The sequence below is a fragment of the Alligator mississippiensis genome, chromosome 1, assembly GCF_030867095.1.
Source record: "Alligator mississippiensis isolate rAllMis1 chromosome 1, rAllMis1, whole genome shotgun sequence".
NCBI classification, from domain to species: Eukaryota; Metazoa; Chordata; order Crocodylia; family Alligatoridae; genus Alligator; species Alligator mississippiensis.
The window spans coordinates 14,603,530-14,623,847 of NC_081824.1; the positions used below are offsets into that span (position 1 = coordinate 14,603,530).

The 20,318-nt window shown below is 46.9% G+C and overlaps 1 non-coding gene across 1 annotated transcript; it reads left to right on the forward strand.

Annotated features, from left to right (window-relative positions):
* Positions 1-6,153: 6,153 nt before the first annotated feature.
* TRNAR-UCU (transfer RNA arginine (anticodon UCU)) lies at positions 6,154-6,239 on the forward strand. The gene is given in 2 exon segments: positions 6,154-6,190; positions 6,204-6,239. It is a non-coding gene; the product is annotated as a tRNA-Arg (tRNA).
* The last annotated feature ends 14,079 nt before the right edge of the window (positions 6,240-20,318 follow it).

Genomic DNA, 20,318 nt, shown 5'->3' on the forward strand with positions numbered 1-20,318 from the left:
GGGAGTTCTTCCCAATGGTGAGGGGCAGCATGGGGGAAAGCACAAAGAGAGTGACCTGGTGAGTCAACTCTGCTTAAGAAAGGACAGCTAGGAGGGAGATAGGCTGTGAAAAGCTTTGGAAATGAGGCCAAGTTGTTTGTTGTTGATATGATAGAGAAGAAGGAATCAATGCAGAGATTCAAAGAGAAGGTTTAACGTGATGGGCAAGGAAAATGACTTTTGAAGCAGCATCATGAATGGATTTAAGAGAGGTAAAGGTTACATTTGTCAAACCCAGAGAAAGAATCCTGCTGTAATTGAGACATAGGATTGGAAACACCTGAGTAAGAGTTTTAGCCATGTGGATTGATAGGACAGGCTGTATCTGAGAAATGTTAGACAGCAAGAAACTGCATGACTTCAAGCTTGGATGTGAAGACCTAGAGAGAGGAGTACTGATCATGTGCAGATTGTGGACACGAGTGACAGGTAGGATAGTGATTAAGAAAGAAGGTAAAGGGGAGGACACTGAGGTAGAGAACGGCTGATTGCTATAGTGATGCTAGATGCAGGCTAAGATTTGGGGGGGGGCACAGGAAAAAAATGTGGGTCATCTATAGAATGGGTCCTTCCTTTTCTGGCTCAGATGAACTGATCATTCTTCTTCCTGAGAGTCTCCAGATTTCACCCTACATTTCATAGATTTCATAGATTTCATAGACATTAGGGCTGGAAGGGACCTCGGAAGATCATCGAGTCCAGCCCCCCGCCCAAAGGGCAGGAAGTCAGGTGGGGTCACAGGATCCCAGCAAGATAAGCATCCAGTTTCATCTTGAAGGTGTTCAATGTGGGCGCTTGAACCACCTCCAGTGGCAGGCTGTTCCAGACCTTGGGGGCTCGGACAGTAAAGAAATTCTTCCTTATGTCCAGCCTGAAACGATCTTGTAGTAGTTTGTGACCATTCGACCTCGTCATCCCTTGGGGCGCTCTGGTGAACAAACGTTCCCCCAGATACTGGTGGTCACCCCTGATAAAATTGTAGGTGGCCATCAGATCACCCCTGAGCCTGCACTTTTCCAGGCTAAAGAGCCCCAGGGCTCTCAATCTGTCATCGTAGGGTCTGCTTCCCTGACCTCTGATCATGCGCGTGGCTCTTCTCTGGACTCTCTCAAGCTTCTCCACATCCTTTTTGAATTGTGGAGCCCAAAACTGGACGCAGTACTCCAGCTGCGGCCTCACTAAGGCCGAGTACAGGGGGAGAATGACGTCCCGGGATTTGCTTGAGAAGCATCTATGGATGCAAGCCAGCATTTTGGTTGCTTTACTAGCCACAGCATCACATTGCAGGCTCATGTTCATCTAGTGGTCAATGATGACCCCCAAGTCTCTTTCTTCCATAGTGCTAGCCAACATAGCACTGCCGAGCCTATAAGGATGCTGCGGGTTTTTTTTCCCAAGGTGGAGAACCTTGCATTTATCGGCGTTGAACACCATCAGATTCTCATCCGCCCACTTGCTGAGCCTGTCCAGGTCAGCCTGGATCATCCGCCTGTCTTCTGGTGTGGATGCTTTGCCCCAAAGTTTGGTGTCATCGGCGAACTTGGCCAGTCCGCTTCTGACTCAGTGTCCACATCATTAATGAAGATGTTGAACAGTATGGGTCCAAGGACAGAGCCCTGGGGGACCCCACTGGTCACAGGACACCACGATGAGTGACTTCCATCAATTACTACCCTCTGGGTCCGACCCCGGAGCCAATTTTCCAGCCAGTGGATCGTGGAGGACCCAAGGCGACAATTGGCCAGTTTCTCCAAGAGATGATCATGGGACACCAGATCAAAGGCTTTTTTGAAGTCAAGATATATGACATCAATCTCATCTCCCTTGTCCAGGTGATAGATCACCTGGTCGTAGAAGGAAATGAGATTGGTCAAGCAAGATCTACCCGCAACAAACCCGTGCTGGCTATCCCTTAAGATGTTGGCGACGGCCAGTCCATTAAGGATGGCCTCCTTAATAAACTTTTCTAAGATCTTCCCCGGGATAGAAGTCAGGCTGATGGGCCTATAGTTAGCCGAATCCACTTCCCTCCCTTTCTTGAAGATAGGCACCACATTGGCCTTCTTCCAGTCTTCGGGCACTACACCAGAGCGCCAAGAGTTTTCAAAGATCCGCGCTAGAGGCTAGGCTATGATGCTCGCCAGCTCCTTGAGTACCCTGGGGTGAAGATTGTCAGGGCCGGCTGACTTGAAGGTATCCAGCTTCTCAAGATGTTCCTTCACGAAGTCAGCATTAATGGAGGGCAGGGGATCACCCTCACCCGGACTTCCCGGCCCAGTAATGGGCATGGGCATCCCATGGGGCTGATGAAAGACCGACGCAATACCTATTTAATAGGTTGGCTTTTTCCTGGGCGTCAGTTGTCAGTTGCCCCATCTGGTTCAGCAGAGGTCCAACGTTGCCCCTGCTTTTCCTCCGGCTCCCCACATATCTGAAAAAGGACTTTTTATTGTCCTTGATGCTCAAAGCTAGCTGGAGTTCAGTTGCAGCCTTGGCTTTCCTGGTCTGCTCCCTACAGGACCGGACCAGTGCAGAATAATCCTCCTTGGAGGTGACTCCCATCCTCCATCCTTTGTAGGCCTTTCTTTTTAGCCTCAGGAGGTCTGCTAGGTCCCTGGAGAGCCAGGTGGGCTGCTGTGCCCTCTTGCTGCCTTTCCTCCGAGATGGAATAGACTTAGTTTGTGCATTGAGGATCGCTCCCTTGAGGAGCAACCACTCTTCTTGAACTCCCCTCTCCCTGTGGTCACAGTCCCTTAAGGCCTCACTGACAAGCCTCCTGAGCTTGTCAAAGTCGGCTTTCCTGAAGTCAAGGACTTCCGTGTTGATGACTGACTTGCCAGCTTTTCGGTGGATGGTGAAGGTGATCAGCTCATGGTCGCTGTCACCCAGCTTCCCATCGATCACTAGGTCACCGACTAGGTCATCCCCAGTAGCCAGCACCAGGTCGAGCAGCACTTTGCCTCTCGTTGGCCCATAGACTTCTTGAGTCAGGTAGAGGTCATCCATGCACGAGAGGAAGCTCTGCGACCGCTCAGATTTTGCTGAGCGATCCTCCCATGAGATGTCTGGGTAATTGAAGTCACCCATGACAACCATGGTCCTGGAGCAAGCTGCCTCAGCCAGTTCCTGGGCAAACTCCTGGTCTAGCTCAGGACTTTGGGTGGGAGGTCTGTAATAGACTCCCACCATTGTGTCCCCTGTGCCGTGTTCCCCACGGATTTTAACCCAGAGGGTCTCCAGTCGTCCACCCTGATCGCCAATATTGGCTTTCAGGGACGCGTAGCTTTCCTTAACATAGAGAGCTACACCCCCGCCCCTTTTCTCTACACGATCCCTCCTGTACAGGGTATAGCCATCTATCCCCGTGGTCCAGTCATGGGTGGAGTCCCACCAGGTCTCCGTGATCCCTATGACATCATAATTGTTTGCACTGAGCAGGAGGATGAGCTCCTCCTGCTTATTCCCCAAGCTCCTGGCATTAGTGTACAGGCAGGCAAGTGCCCCCTGGGGGGCTCCTTCCTTGCCCACAGATTTTACCAGGGCTGGGGCTGGGGTGGGCTCCCTTGAGTGCCGTGATCCGCTGGCTTTGCAAGGATTGTTCAGCGGGCCAGCAGTGGCGGTAGTCCCCCTGTCCCCCAGCGGGCTTAGTTTAAAGCCCGGTGGAGCAGGTCAGCCAGTCTGGCTGAGAAGAGCCTCCTCCCTAGGGGAGAGAGGTGGAGACCATCTCTTCCCAGCAGCTCGCTGCCTCTCTCGCCAAAGAGCGGGCTGTGGTCACGAAAGCCAAAGCCTTCCTGATGACACCAGCGCCGCAGTCTTTGGTTGACCACATAGATCCTCCTGTCCCTTCTCAGCCCATAGCCTGAGACTGGGAGGATTGATGAGAACACCACCTGTGCCCCCAGACCCTTAAGCCCCGCTCCCAAATCCCTGTAGCGCCTCATGACCTGGCTGGGAGTGCTCCGAGCCATGTCCTTGGTGCCCACATGAATAAGGAGCATGGAATAGTGGTCTGTGGATTTGAGGAGCTTGGGGATCCTCTCCGCAATGTCCCAGATGCGGGCCCCTGGGAAGCAGCAGACTTGCCGGGCTAAGGGGTCGGGGTGGCAGATTGGCCCCTCCGTCCCCCTCAGGAGGGAGTCTCCCACAACAAACACCTTACGTTTTGTCTTGGGGAGAGCAGGGGTGGGAGTTGCAGTTAGGCCCATGTTGCCTGTGGGGGCCGGCAACTCAGCAGGCTCTGCTGGGGCAGCAAGAGGTGCGTACCTGTTGCTCAGTTGTGGCGGGGGTGGGGCCTTGGTGCGGCGGGCCTTAGGGCCCTTGACCACCTTGGTCCATGCCCCTGGCTGGACACAGCAGGAGGTCCCAGAGTCCTCCTCTGGCCTGGAGGGAGACTGCGATCTACCCTCTGCGTCCCGGGGGAGAAGGGCCTGGCAGTAGGAGTCTATCTCCTGCTCGCAGTCCCTGATGGCACGCAGTCTGTGGACTGTGGCCTGGAGCTCCTCCAGCTGGCGCGCCAGAGACCCCAAAATGGAGCAGACCCCACAAGGGGAGGTCGCCATGCTCCCAGGCCCCAGAGCCTGAAAAAGGGACAGGCAGCCCCCGCAGCCGAGAGCCAGGGGCTCCGTCTGCGTGGAGCCCGGAACCAGGGGCTCCGTCTGGGTGGCCGTCTCTGAGGTGCCAGAGGGGGGGGCCGCGGAGCCTGAGGGGACCCTCGGGGTGCGGCGCGTGCCCATCTGTGTCATGCCTCTGGTAGGCTGGCTACGGCTGGGACTGTCTACCCTGGGGGGTGCACAGGCAGGGTCCGGCGCCCTCCCGCATGAACTCCGCGCTAACTCACGCGCCGGCAGAGAAGCGCGCCTGTTTGTCCAGCCTGTTCGTGTGGCTCCAGTCGCGTGGCTCCCTGGGGGGCTGGGCGAAGTAGGGGCCTGGGCGGGGCTTGACCTGGCCCGGCTCCACTCAGCCGCCGCCTCCCACGCACACACTAAGGGGTTAGCCCCTTCTCTCCACAGGCCCCTCTTACCCCAGCTGCCCTGGGGGTCAGCAGGGGGGCTCCGCGGCTGCTGGAGGGTTTCTGGGGGGCTTCGGGGGAGCGGGGGCGCAGCGAGCTTTCACCCGCGCGTCTCTCGCTGCTCCCGCATCTAACTGGGCTTTTTCCCGGTCAGCGGGCCCTTTTAAACTGCGCACATGCGCAGTGGGCCTGCCATCGAGGAAGCTGCTCTTAAGGCAATAAGGGGGCCCTGCCCGGGATTTGGGGGACCCTGCCTTACTGGAGGGGGGCTGGTGAGTACCCCCCCTCCTCTCTCTCTCTCTCTCCCTGGGGGGCTGGGCCAAGTAGGGGCCTGGGCGGGGCTTGACCCGGCCCGGCTCCACTCAGCCGTCGTCTCCCACACACACACTAAGGGGTTAGCCCCTTCTCTCCATGGGCCCCGCTTACCCCGGCTGTGCTGGGGGTCAGTGAGGAGGCTCCGCGGCTGCTGGAGGGTTTCTGGGGGGCTTCGGGGGAGCGGGGGCGCAGCGAGCTTTCACCTGCGCGTCTCTCGCCGCTCCCGCGTCTGAAAAGAAGCTTCAAAAGAAGCTTCTAATTCTGGAGACCTCAAATTCTTCAGACAGAGGCAGCAAGATGGGGCATTATCGTATGCCTAAAATTTAGACCAAAACATATTCAAGGGTGTCTCCGCACCTTCACACTGCTAGTTTCTAGTCTCGGGTCCATCCCACTAAATCATGGTGCCAAAACGGACTAGAGTACTTCCTTAATACCAAGGCATACTTTGGGCTCTTGGACTATTATAGTACAATATTATCTTAAAGGTCATCACTAACCCTCCTAGTGACTGATTTTATTCATTTTAATTACAAGACCAATATCAGGGAATTCAGGAAAAGAGTCTTTTTAAATCAGACAGAGAGCAGCTCTCTGTGGAAGGGCTTAAATCCACTATTATAGGTTGTGGTGCCGACCAAATATGATAAAGTGAGATTAGAAAAATAGAACAATGTGCTTTTGGCTTGGTAGGTTTATAGAAAGGAAAGAACCTCAGGCAAATCCCAGTCAGCAAAGGAAAAGCCAGGTAAACATTGGCTCAGAATATTATGTGGCTCATATGTTATCGTGGCTCTGTGGTGCAATGGACAGCACATTGGACTTCTATAGTTAAAGTGTCATTCAAAGGTTGTGGGTTCAAGTCCCACCAGAGTCAAATTATTCCTGCTTATGCAGGGGGTTGGACTCGATGATCTATTGAGGTCCCTTCCGACCCTAACATCTATGAATTAGATTAATTTACTGCTATCAGCTACAGTAAATTCTGATAGAAGAAGGCACCCATCCTCCCTGTCTGTTTAATCACAAGAGGGACATCCTGTATTTTCTACGTAATGAAATATATCATGCTGCCAGTAGCACACAGTGAGGCAAGAAACTCTTCTGACTAAAATGTTGAGAGCACACTTGTTTTTTTGTCAGGTATCTGTTGTATGGGCACAAACTAAGTATAGCTAAAGGCAATACATAATGCTGAAGAGTCCCTTAGCCACCTGCATACAGGGATGCTGTCACATGAGAACGGTAAAGAACTGCCAAAAGACAGCATTACCTCAGCATTACCTTATTACTTCTTACTCACTCTCTACTTCACAGTAAAGTTTCTGTCTAGAAGACTGGTTTTCAACCTGTGGTCCGTGGAGCCCTGGGGGGTCTTCAGACTATGAATGTCTAAGGGGTCCATGAAAGATGATTGTGGTAAAAAATTGCTAGTGTGTGATGACTATGGTTGATCAAATATGTGAATACCCACACTTACAATTCAGGGGGGTTCACACCTCCATTTGAAATTTCCACAGGGGTCTGCACCTCCATTCAAATTTTTTAGGGGGTTGCAAATGAAAAAAAGACTGAAAACCACTGATTTAGCACCTTCCCCAGTCCCTTTCTGAAGGGCCTGTGATGAAGTCTAGACAAAGGACTTAATTTTTCCTGATAGCTTCTCCTATCAACATGACTCTTTGCATTAGCAATCAAACGTCTTCCCTACAGTCACCAAGAACAATAATCTGAACACAGAAGAGAGGAATTTATTTTACAGGAGTTACATGGATTTTTGTTCATATTGCACAGGATTGAAAGGATTACATATTACATCAGAAAACCAGAGCCGACGAGTACCCACAAATCTAACTGAAGTTAATTCGACGTCCCAGGGGTTGGTATTGAGAAATCAAGATCCCAGTAGTTTTTCTGTACCCTGCATTTAACATTAATCGGGTTGACCACAGTGGCATTGCTTCTTCCCCTTTGAGAAGAGGAGGCAGCAGCATGCATCCCAGTGGGACAGCTTCAAGAGGAGAGCTGGAAGGTGCCCTGAGCAGTGCTGGTCCCAAGACAAGGCAGTCAAGCATTTTACTGCAAGATCATAGATGTAATTCAGACCTCTTTGGGTGAGGCAGGCTTAGAATTTGGGTTTCCTACCCCTTGGACAACTGCTCTGACCACTTGTCTACCAGAGCAGAAGGCAGGATGATTGCCTTTTACTTCCTATGCATACATGCACCCCTGAGAGCTCCTATTCCACCCCAGGGAGGCTGAGAGTCTGAAAGCTGCCTAAGCACCAGCAATCGTACTCAGTCATACTCAGAGAGTGGTGGTGGATGGGTCATATTCGACCTGGGGGGAAGTGGGCAGCGGAGTCCCCCAGGGCTCGGTCCTTGGGCCCGCGGTGTTCAATTTCTTTATCAGAGATTTGGACGACGGGGTGAGAAGCAACCTGTTCAAATTTGCTGATGATACGAAAATATGGGGAGATGTGGGCACGTTAGCAGGGAGGGAGAGACTGCAGAAAGACCTGGATAGGTTTCAGGGGTGGGCTAACAAAAACAGGATGCGTTTCAATACGGACAAGTGCAGGGTGCTGCACTTGGGCAGTAGCAACCGGAAACACACTCATAAGATGGGAAACTCCCTTCTTGAGAGCACGGAGGCAGAAAAGGGTCTTGGAGTCATTATTGACTCCAAGATGAACATGAGCCGACAACGCGAGGTCACGGTCAGCAGGGCTAACCGGACCATATCGTGCATTCACAGGTGCATCTCAAGTAGGGCCAAGGAGGTGATCCTCCCCCTCTACACGACACTGGTCAGGCCACAGCTGGAGTACTGTGTCCAGTTCTGGGCACCCCACTTCAAGAGGGATGTGGACAACATTGAGAGAGTCCAGAGGAGGGCCACCCTCCTTGTTTTTGCTCACTTAGTTTCTCTTCATTTCTTCGTACATCTCAGCCCAAGGAACAGGCATAGCTTTGACACCAGGTGGGCCTCTCCCCTGAGTGGTACAATACTGACCTGCACCGTGTTCGGCAATGAAGGTAAAGGAAGCATTGTGTATTAATTGTATTGGCACATCCCAGCAGAGAATAATGTCAGTGCCTTGTAGAAGTATGGCTTCAATTTTTCCTTTAAAGTACGGATCGAGTAATGCTGTCAGCATACATTTATTTCTGTTGCTGGAGCGTGTCCATCTTCAGTCTGAAGTCAGTTTAACAGCTATTCCCTTTCAGTGGCCTTCTAACACAGCTCTTGTATCATGTGGGGTTGCTGTTTGTTCTAGCAAATGTAGCTATGTGATGGTGACAAAACTAGGAAAAACTGGCAAGAAATTCCACTAAGTGAAGTCCTGTCTTCTTCTCCATTCAGGTCCAGTTTGCTATTGCAATACTTACACCTGCAGTCACAAGTAGCAGAGATTCAGCGAGTTGAAACCTCATCCTTCTCCTAATGCTTATTGTGTTGTTATTTTTTTCCATTATAGACCAGGCACTGGCAGTAATTTTCTATACTTAGCAAGTATGAACTTGGCCACAAATATTATGGCATACCCATAACATGGAGCATATACAGCATGGATAAGCCAGGGTTAAATAGCAAGCAATGCTTCGGAGTTGTGGTATGTTCACAGTACGTGTTGATGTCATTGTGTAGCTCAGAAGACAGGGTCGATTTGCATTTTATAGACTAAATCAGAGATGTTTAGCATAAGCTTTTGGAAGCAGCAGGCTTACTTCCTCAGATGCTGTGAAGGGACCATGAGAAGCAGAGCTGCCAAATAGTGATTAGAATACAAAGGGTAAGGAAGGGAGAAGGAAAAGGAAGGGGGCACTGCTGAGAGAGGCAAGGTCGGTAGGAAAGAGAAAAACAAGGCAGTTGACCCATTGAGGGACACAGAGGCTATGAAAGCTAACGTAGAGAATGGGAAGGTCCCTTCACAGCATTGGAGGAAGTAAGCCCACTGCTTACAAATGATGCTCTACACCTCTGATCTATCTATGAGGTCCAAATCTACCCTGTCTTCTTTCTAATGTCAGACTACAAGAGCTAACTACCTCTCGCTGCTCATTGACTAGCGCATCAGCAGTAGGTTCTTGTACCTTTTATAAATTTCCAGGTCACCCTGGATATCCAAACAGGTCAGCCTGAATGTATTTGGGGAAGGGAAAGCAGGGATAGAGACAGCTTTGAAATAAATTCACCCAGTGTGCTGTCTTCCTTGTGTTACATGTGTTGGGCCCATTCCTCCAAACCCTTAAAACAACACAGTCCCAGTGACTTCAGGCATCTTTACTTTGGGTTCAGGGATGGGGGAGAGGGGGTTGCTTTAAATAGAACAGTTGTCAGAAACCACTCTAATTAAAGCACCCGCAACGTCCTGTGTATTCAGTGTCCCCACGCTTCAAAATGGTGGCAAGGGCACTTTAACTACAGCTCAATCGATGAACTTTAGTTAAAGTGCCCCCACTGCCATTTTGAAACATGGGCACACTGAATACACATGACACGAAGGCTGCTGGAGCACACGCCAGCAGACTAATTGAGTCTGCTCCAACACGTTCTAATTAGCTAAATGCCCTTCATGACTACACGTGGCAATAAGACTTTGGAGGATTGAGCCCATTAACATACAGCAAGTCTTTAAATCTGGATGAAAGAAAAGTGCTGGAAACTGGTAATGCTGGTAGCATGGGGACATACCTGGAAGATGTGATGTGCCTGGCAGAATGTCCTTTTACTAAGAGCTTGTAGAAAATGATATCGATGAGTTGGGATTAAGTCTGGCATGTGGTAATAAAATAGGCAAGTCATTATTATACTTGATAAATATAACATAAAGATTCAACACTCCTGACTTATTAACTAAGAACAAGAGCTAATAATACGCATCCTTGGAAACTGTCAAGCAATCTTTCAGCAAAATCAGAAAAAGCCAGAACTGACATTCTTGACAGGGACAAAATAAAACCATAAACAGGAAAACAAAAACACCCATTCAAAAAGAGGATCTTCATTTGTAGCAAACCCCCCAGTTTTTATTTTTTTTTCTTTTAAAATGCATTCCCTCCCCTTCCCCAACCATTTCTGACTTTTGCTGTCCCTCTCTATTCCCTATAGATAAGTGTGAGTGAGCTAAGACATAGGATAAGCTTCAGCTTTTTATTTTGGTAGCCAGTTGTATTTGTTTTGTTTTTTCTCCTTCTTTATATTGTATAATTATTATGTTTATATTGATTTTTACTGTTCTATATTACTGTTTTACTGGTACTATATGATTTAGGCCTACATATGTAAGTTAGCATAAGTCACGTCAAGTTTCCATTTTGTTTGTCAAATCTCCATCCTGTCCCCAGGCCCGGTTGTGTAACCCATGTCTCACACCTACCCCTCCTATGTAACTTGGTACCTGAATGAATGGGGATGAATGAGGGTGCTTGAAAGACAATGGCAGTAGGTCTAAAAATAGCTCCCTCTGAATGACCGAACCATCAACACCAATACCTGGACCAGCGACTCAGGCCTTGGGATCACCCTCAGCATTCAAGAAACAAAAGATGAGGCAACCCATCATTGTGCCAGGCTACACGTGTTCAGTAAGAACACCTGGAGCCCTCTGGGACAGGACTGACATTGCCTGGACAGGCCCTCCCCATAGGAGATCAGAGGTAGTCTGTCCCATAAAAGGAGTAGTGAAGACTGTCTCCTTGGGATGCCCTCTCCATCTGGACCAGCACCATGCCACACCATCTATCCACCCAGAGGCCCTGCCAGTGACCCCCCTCTGGACAACACCTGCTGGACAAGGACCCCTTTCCAACCTGAATAGGTAGCTATCACCCTCCACCCCCTCTTCAACCAAGGATTTGGACTCTGCTTCTCTTTCCTACCTGGACTCCAACCCTTCCACGTCCTCTTTCTCCTGCTGCCATTGTGAGTGTTTGTGTGTGTATGTGTGCATGTGTGTGTGAACCAATAACTTCATGGGGCTGTATAGTGTGTTGTCTGTTTAATAAAACTGTTATTTGGGCCCCTAAGTTGGATTTTACTTTACTATGGTTTGGCCCTGCTTCAATCACTGCTCCTTGCCCTTCTAACTTCTGTCTTATTTCTCCCTCTCCTGCTTCTGGCTCACTGCCAACCAGCTTTCTGCCTCAGTTTCTTTCCTGGCTGTCTCCTCCTTGCCACCACTTATCTGTCCCCCCCGCCAATATCTCAGCTGTCTGCCTCAGTTTCCAGCCCCAGTCTACCTTAAGTAAACCCAAGCCTCAGTTCTTCAGCCAGCTTCTCTGTAGTCCACTGGTTCTAATCCTGGTTCTGGCAACTTTCAATCCCTAGACTTTAACTCTCTCTCTCTCTCTCTCTCACCTGAACCTTCCCCCAAGCACACACATACACACTGTACCATCCAAGTTAGGAACTTACCTGTGTGTATGTGTAGGTGGGTTGTATGTGTGTGAACTGGTGAGTGTGTGTGTGTGTATATGTCATTGTGTGCATGATATATGAATTAACGATCTGTGTCTAACCTTTGGGGTGTATAGTGTGTGTGCTTGAATTTGTGATAGGTATGCATGTGCCTAGGCTGGTTTGGATGTGTACGTGCCTGAGCTGGTAGTGTGTGTGTGTATGCATCTAATAGATTTGTGTGTTTGGATATGTGCAATTGTGTCACACCCTCCTTTCTAACAGCATAATATTGAGATCCTGAGAGTTGGCCTGACCCCACAGGGTGACACCATTTATCATAAAAGAGAATGAAAGAAAGAAAGTTTGTGAGTGAGAAAAAACAGAAAGAGAAAGAGAGTGAGAAAACATTGCACCAATATAAAAAATGGGTTACATTTTCAATGGGAAGAGCTGCAGTAATAGATGCACAGAGAAATTTGCAGGAGAAGAATCCAGAAGCAATATATTAGATATACGTGTGAAAGAAAAACAATGTGAAGACAAAACAGAAAAGTAGTGAAGCTAAAAGAGGAGCATGATAATAGCTTTGCTTGATTTCCGAGCATTTAATATCTATGAAGATGGAGCCAGCTGATGGTAGGAATGAATAAGCAGATCCAGATATCTGTTAGATGCACTTGAAGCTGAGAATTCAAAATGACAAGTAGAGCTTTCTGCCACGCTTGGTGGACTCTGCGGTAAGTGGCACTTACAATTCATTCCAAAAGAAAACATTTGATGGAGCTGAAGATCCTAGAGGGGGAAAAACCCATACTGTTCTGACTGACCACTTCTCTCAAATAAAAATGTCAAGCAAGTTTGACCAAAAGTGGATTCTTATTGATGACTGTGAAAATCTATGACAAATAATGTGCAGAGGTAAATTCATGAGATTGGACCCTGGGATCAGGAAGCAAATCCCAAAACATCATTCAACAACCAAATTCTGGAGAAAATCTCTTTGCAGGATAGAACTGACATTGGACCATAGAAAAGTTGCCCCAAACCACCAGAAAGCCAGGAAGTCTGTCAATAAATGAAATGATTCTAGGTCTAGTACATCACTAACCTATTTAATAGCACAGGAGCTAAAATGGGTAAAGGGGCCTACAGCACACAATCACTCCACAGTAATGAAGTGCAGAGCCAGGGTTTGGTGGGTTTGCAGCATATTGACAGGGAAGTCTCGTTTAGGCCACCATCCTGTCTGAAACATAAGAACCTGAGCACTACCAGTAACATTTCAGTGGAAGAGAGGACAGAGTACACAGAAAGTTGATAGGGATTATCAATCAATACTCATAAACCTGCCTCTGTGCAGAGGGTTCAACTTGCACAAGTGTCAAAGTATCCTCCTTTCTACTCTATTCTTCTGGGACAAAAACTTGCCCTAGATTCCTAAGAGTATTAGAGGGAAAGGTGGAGTAATAGTTGTGAAGTATAGATTGGCTCCAGGGACAATTTCCTTGTAGCATGACTTGATGATGGCCCTGTGACACTCTCCACTCAGTGTTTTCTACAGTGGCAACATATGCTGAATGTAGTAGGGGGTCTGACTGTGCCCTGAAGTCTAGCCATGCTCCTGTAGGGTCATGGGGTGGTACCAGCTTCTGCAACTCATTAGAGTATATCAGAAGTAGACAGGTCTATCAGGAGTATACAGCTGCCTCAGCTCAGTAGGGGCAGGATTTTCTACTAGGACAATAGAGGAAAGCAGCAGTAGCCTTAGGTCTGAAGAACATCTGGTTAAGAGTTAAAGGCGTCTGAGTATCTATGACATGCCATGTTTTGTAGCTCATATCACCTCAGTTTATTAAAAGAGATCATTACTCTATGTCAGCTTATAGTTTGATCATCATGTGAATGCTCAAGCAGATCTGTTTGAGGGCACTAACATGGCAGTCTATTTTTAATGACAATTAAGGCACACTCTTTGTTGACAATTTATTGATAAATTAACTTGTACCTTTGGATTCAGAGTTTGCATCTTTCCATAACTGGGACAGAGTTTTCATTATGATTTATTCCAATCCTTTTTATGATTAATAGAACCACATGTTTTTTATCTCCTAAGGAATGAAGGCAGGATGCCTATTATGTTTAAGAAAAGGAATTATTTGTCCCAATCCAATTGGTTTCAGTGATCAGTGTGAAGGTTTTATGCAGCGTCAGTTTTCACTAAGGTTAATGAGTAGAGGTGTGCAAAATGGGTCACATTCAATTAGGATTTGGATTCAGACCAAATTGGGAACAGTGATTCAATTAGTTGATTGGGATCACTGTCTCTAATTCAATTTGGCTGAATCCGAATTGGACGATTCGATGCTGATTCAGAGAATCAGCAATTCGGACATAGACACAGCATTAAATGTTTTTTCTACATACCTTGAGGTACCAGGCGGCTCATGAATGCTGCGATCATGGGGCAGATGGAGTGTCCCACAGGAGAGTGTGTGTGGGGGTGGGGGGTCCCCGCGTGCTCGGTGCTGAACCCAGAAATGATCCAAATGTACTTCTGGTCGACTTCTGGGTCTGCCACTGAGCGTGCTAGGGGGTCCCCCACACCCCTCCCAGCTCAGTGATCAGCTGCAGGGGGACCCTGGGTGCCCCCCCCAGACCCAGGAGACACAAGTCATTGAGCTGGAGGGGTGCACCCCACCCCCCGCACTCCCCAGAAGACCCAGAAGTGGACCAGAAGCACCAGACCAGCTGCCAAGCATGCTGGGGACGTCCCTGCACTCCTGTGGGATGCTCCATCTGCCCCACAATCTCAACATTCATGAGCCGCCTGCTACCTTGAAGTATGTAGAAAAAACATTTAAAATTATGTCTATGTCCAAATCACCGAATCTTTCCGAATCGATCTGGAGGGTTCTGATTCAATTTGGAGAGATTAAAGGAGTTCCTGATTTGATTTGGATTCAGAGATTCTACCACCGAATTGGGCTGCATGGTCGCTGAATGGAATCAGCGACCAAAGCTTCACACAGCCCTATTAATCAGTTAACGTGTCCATTTGTTGCAGCTCAGATCCTCAGTAAGTGTGAATCCATAGCTCCATTAATTACTCGATGTTCCTGCAATACAGCTCAGAACAATGCACTTTCTTTATACTATTGCAGAATAACATCCTATTGATTTACTAGCACCTTATCAATGCAGCTATATCAATTTACAGCGTTTTGCAATCAGGCCTCAAATCCCCACCGCACAGTTTATACTGTTTTACCTGTGTAAATTCAGGATCACGTCAGCCGCATACGTATATGATACGATATACTGGATTTTGAATTTTTGCATTCTAAATTCCATTAAAGCTTCTTTCAACAGTTATCTAGTGAGTCTGTTCAGAAGAAGAAAACTTAATAGCAGTTTAGTTGTATTGGTGGGATAGTAACATACAATACATGAATGTGTTTCACTTTTATCTGCATTGTTGTCAATCTCAGAATGTAAATTCAGAGTTAAAAAGGAACGGTTTTAGGAGTACCATGCTCATATTTATTTTAATTCTCCATCCTTCTGGCTTTTTACATGTCATTTTTATTTTTATTTTAATATTACTATTAATATTAAAATGTAGCATCCAACACATAAATGCAGGCTGGGGCTTTGTGTGCAGGGACATCAAGTAACCATGAAGGAAGGTGAAAGTCCTCAAATGATCATGCACCACTGTCATGAGAGGGCATCAGTGGGAGCAGAGAGATGTCCAAGAGGAGCAATGAGCACCTCAGTAGCTCCATTGAGACAGGAGCTTTAAAAACTGTGTTACTTCCAGATGTAATAGTGCCAAAGAGATGTAAGGAAGTCAGGAAGAATAAAGAAAAGGCAAATAAATATGATTAAAGGCTGAAAGACAAAGACCTTGGGCCTAGATCCTCAATGGTATGGAGATGCCTAACACCAGCAGAAAGCAAGATCAGTTATGGATTGATTATTGATTCAGTGAACAACTGTGAGCAAATATTTAAACATATAAACAGGAATGATGGGGAAGAATTATACAACATAACATTAGTCAGTCAGTGCTCTTCGAGGCTTTGATTTTGGAAATTCTTCAAAAAAGCAAATGCTTAAAATAAAGACTCTAGTCATTTTGATTGCAAGGGTAACTCTTCAAATAGGAAGTGAGATTGGACGTTTGCACTGCTGATTTTTTTCAGACATTGCCTATGTCACTGGAGGAAAGGAGTTAGGATAGCCATTCTGACTGACTGTTTCACATAAACAACGCTAGTTCTTTATTTTAGCTCCACTCACAAAGTCAGCAATTCTCAACCAGGGTGTCATGGCACCTTGAGTTGCTGTAAGATCCTTTTAAGGTACCTCCCAATATTAGCACTATTAGGTGAACTAACACTTACATGATTCACAAGATAAACCCAAATATTTTAAATAAGCATCCAAAGTATCAAAACCATTCTGACCGGTTGTGGTCTTTCTGCATTCTTTGCAAGAGAAAATTTGCTGTGTTGTTTTTCTACAGTCAAGAAATGAGTGAAAACTAAGAGCTGGTGTTTTCTAAGTGGTACCTTCAGTCTAACAATGGGGACCTTGAGTCTAAAAAGGTTGAAAACCATTGAACTAAACAAATGAAAACCCTGAAATTCAGCAGCATACCTACCTTAATCTTGATTCTTATCTCACTAACAGAAAACTGAATTCACTGGAGTTTCCCCAGTGTGAAGCTAGAATCAGGCCCTATAGCTATAATCATTTATAGAACTCGTTTTATACGAGGACGGTGGCTGACGTGGCTTCCTAGTAGCAGACCAAGGCCCCATCACACCACTGCTATAAAAATGTAACAATATTTTATATGTAAGAGTGATAACAGCTTAATGGTTCCCCTCACTTCCTGGGTGACTGAAACCAGGCTCATGCCTCATAACGCACCTGAGGAATGTGAATCTGATATCTCTGCAGACACCTTTCTTTTTATGATTGCTTCCATAGTTCATTGCAAATTTATAACCAGGGCAGCAGGTTGAGTTATTTAGGTGTTTTTAATAGTGTGCAGGTTTGCGTGTGTAGAATAGGTTTAACAGGGTTTGTATGTGAGGAAGGACAAAGCCACACTGAGCTGCAGATGGGAATGTATTGCCTCAAAGATTTTTTTTTTCTCATTTTCATGCATTACCCCACATCCCTTTTTCTCTTTCTTTCCAGCCTCTAATTAGATGTCTTGCAGGCATCAGCTCTGTCAGAGACTCCTCAGAAAAAAGAGGAAGAAATAAGAAGATACAGTCGTTTTTAGTGTGCTCTACTTGTAACAGTAGGACCTTTCCTAAGGTTGGCTACAGCCGGCTGCACTTGTGCTTTGTTATCTGAATCTAACTGGATTCAGCTCTGAAAAATTAAACGTTTAACTCAACTCCTTGCTTTCTCTATGTCACTCTTTAGCCACTACTGTTGATCAAACCACCCACACCGCTGTTTTTCAAGACTGGAAATTGGACATCATCTTTGACTTTGCTCCCAGCCAGGCCCTGTCCAAACTCACTACTACTTCCACAACATCTCTGAGATATGGTGTTTTCTAGGATGAGTCAATAAATGCATTTGCATTGTCAAATTGTAGTTCACTTGTAAATACTTTTGCTATATGGGCTCCACATGCAAGTTGTGTCCTCTTTTCCCTCTTCACTTCAGCCATCTATAATTCAGAGAATCACCCCATCTTCATAACTACCATCTTTTTGCTATCAGGCTGGTTCCTTTTATTTGCTTTCTGTGCTCTTTGCTTCTGAGTACTACAGGCACTGAAGGACATTATTAGGTTTCTTAGAGTATAGCTATATCAAAGTTTTAACAGCAGCTTATAAAGGCATCTGAACTCATTTAAAACTAGCTAGTTGAAATATGGCTACCAGTGTATCTCACACCATGGAGCTTTTGTGAGCTTGCAGCCCTAGTATTTACCAGGTTTTCAGGAAGGTTTTGCAATACGTTGTCACAGTGACATCATTAGCTAATGTAAAGCTAGCTCTGGCAGGTTTACTTTAGCCGTAGTCATGCTTGGACTGCAAAATAGACAGGGGAGAAGCTAGGGGAACGTGTGTGGGGAGTTGAGTCACACCCCGATCTGGCTGTGTGACATGTGCAGGGAGCTCTCTGAGCTCACCAGCTCAATACCATGGCTGCTGCCAGAGCCTGGAGAGATACAGCTCTGGAACGCAAGGATGAATACAGCTACTGTTCACTTCCCCTTTCCCTTCTGCCACCAGCAGACCAGAGGGTGAATGTGCGAGTGGCAATTGTGTTCATCCCCTTGATTCCAGACCCCTGCCAGCCTAGGCTCTGGCAACTGCACTGAGCCAGTGAGCTCAGGGAGCTCGCTGCTTGCATGCCACACAGCTGTAGGAGGATGTGGTTGCACCCTCCACCCAGCACCTTCCCTTGGATCTGCCCATGAGACATCCCCTACTCTATGTCTTTTGCTTGAAAGAAACATGCAGTATGACTAAAAAGCACAAGTTAGACAGGCTGCCACCATGCTGGGACATGCAGAGTCTGGCCAGATGGGCGTGCACCAAAACTAAAAGCACAGCACTGTGCTCACAGCAATACTAATGCAACTATACTGCCCGCAGAGAAGAATATGCTACGTCAGTGGTCTCCAACATTTTTAAGTAGGAGATCACTTTTGGCATTTAAAAGCAACTCAAAATCTACTGTCCTCCTGCCACCACCCCTCTTCCCCTCGCCCCCACCCAGCAGGTAAGTCTGTGGGGAGGGAGTGGGGGAGGGGGGGATGCAGATTGATGCAGAGGGAAAAAAATGATTGGGGGGCACGCCTCCCCAACAGGTAAGTCTGACCCGGCCAAGGCCCCACTCAACGTACCCCTGCTTCTGCCTCTGCAGCACTGTCCTGTACCGCAAGTGCCTCGATCTAGCCCGTGCCCCTTCCCTCCCCCACAGACTGACCTGCTGGGCTGGGGCACATGCGTGCATGCACGTGGGCACTTAGCCCCCCACCGCAGCTTTGTATCCACTTCAAGAGGCTCTGAGATCTACTGCAAGAGGCTCCAAGATCTACCGGTGGATCGAGATCCACTGGTTGGTGACCACCGTGCTACATGATTGAGCACAATGCTGCCATGCCACACATAGACATACCCTCACCTTCCTGCCTTGCAGCTTGTGTTTGAATTATTTGTCAGGCTACTGAGTTATGCAAAGGCCCTCTTTTTCCCTTGTCCTATCACAGGGCATGATACAGTAAGCATAAAACTGGAGCCTCAGCTGATGTCAGACAGGATTGGCTTCAGTGGAACAATGCCCATTTCATCAGTGGAAGATTGAAGTCTGAAGGCTCTTCATCACTCAGGCTCCAAGTCTCTGCCTAAGTAAACTTAAGCCCAGATCCTCAGAAGTGTTCAGGTACCTAACTTCCCCTGAAGCCCCGCTGGTGATGAACTATCTTGGAATGAAATTTTCAAAGGTATTTAGGCACCAGAAAAGAAGTAAGGAGATCAGTGGGGAAGTTCAAAGGACACCAAGCAAGCTAGAGTTGAAATCAAGGGGAGTTAGGCTCCCAACCTGCTTAGGTGATTTTGAAACTTTCACTAGACTCCTGTTTGTAGCTTTAGGTAGCTAAGTATCTCTAGTAGTCTCAGTTTTCTTATTCAACACAAAGAAATACACTGTGAACTATAGGTCATCAAGCATCATAAAATCCTGTCATTGCTGACAAAGGAATAGGTTGTCATAAAATCTGTGAGTCATAGAAAAATAGGGCCTCAAGAAAAATAGGTCATCTGATCCATTGTCCAGCTCAAGGCAGGATCATTCTTGTCTAAATAACTCATTGAAGTGTTTGCTTACCTGCTCTTAAAAATTATAGTAAAAGTTCTGAATTTCTTAATGTTCCCTCACCTGCTGTTAGGCTGTGCAGCAGCGAATCAAAAATCTGGAAGATAAAATACCGCCTCAATAAAGGTCAACTGTTATAATGTATCTGTTAGAAAATAGTAATGATCTATATTTACTAATAATCAAGACAATCTTCATTTTTTCATTTTCACAAGTATATCGAATTTTTGCATTTTTGCAGGACTCAGAGACTCCATTTTTGCATTTCCACAATGTGTTTCATCATTTCCTGATTTTCTCATTTGTCCTGCCTCAACAGATATCTGTAAAGAGCAAGCTGTAGCTGCGCTGACCTCATTAATATTTGATGGATGACTCTTCTTCTGCAAATCCGAGCATATTCCATGCTAATTGCTGCATTATACAAAATAAGAGCATGCCAGGAAAACAGTGCAGGCTCTTTGAGAAAGAATATAACATCATACCACCACATCAACACATTTTTTGTTATTGTCGTCCAAATGCTACCTTTCCATTCTATTTCATATGGAAATTTGGGAACCTATTCTATAAGGTTGTTGATGGCAACAGGCACCTTGCAAGATGGAAACCGTACTGTTTTCTGCATAATAAAACTTTACAAGCATTGGAGTCAGGAAAGAATAGCCTGGGGGGTCTTTAGGGAGGCAAATAT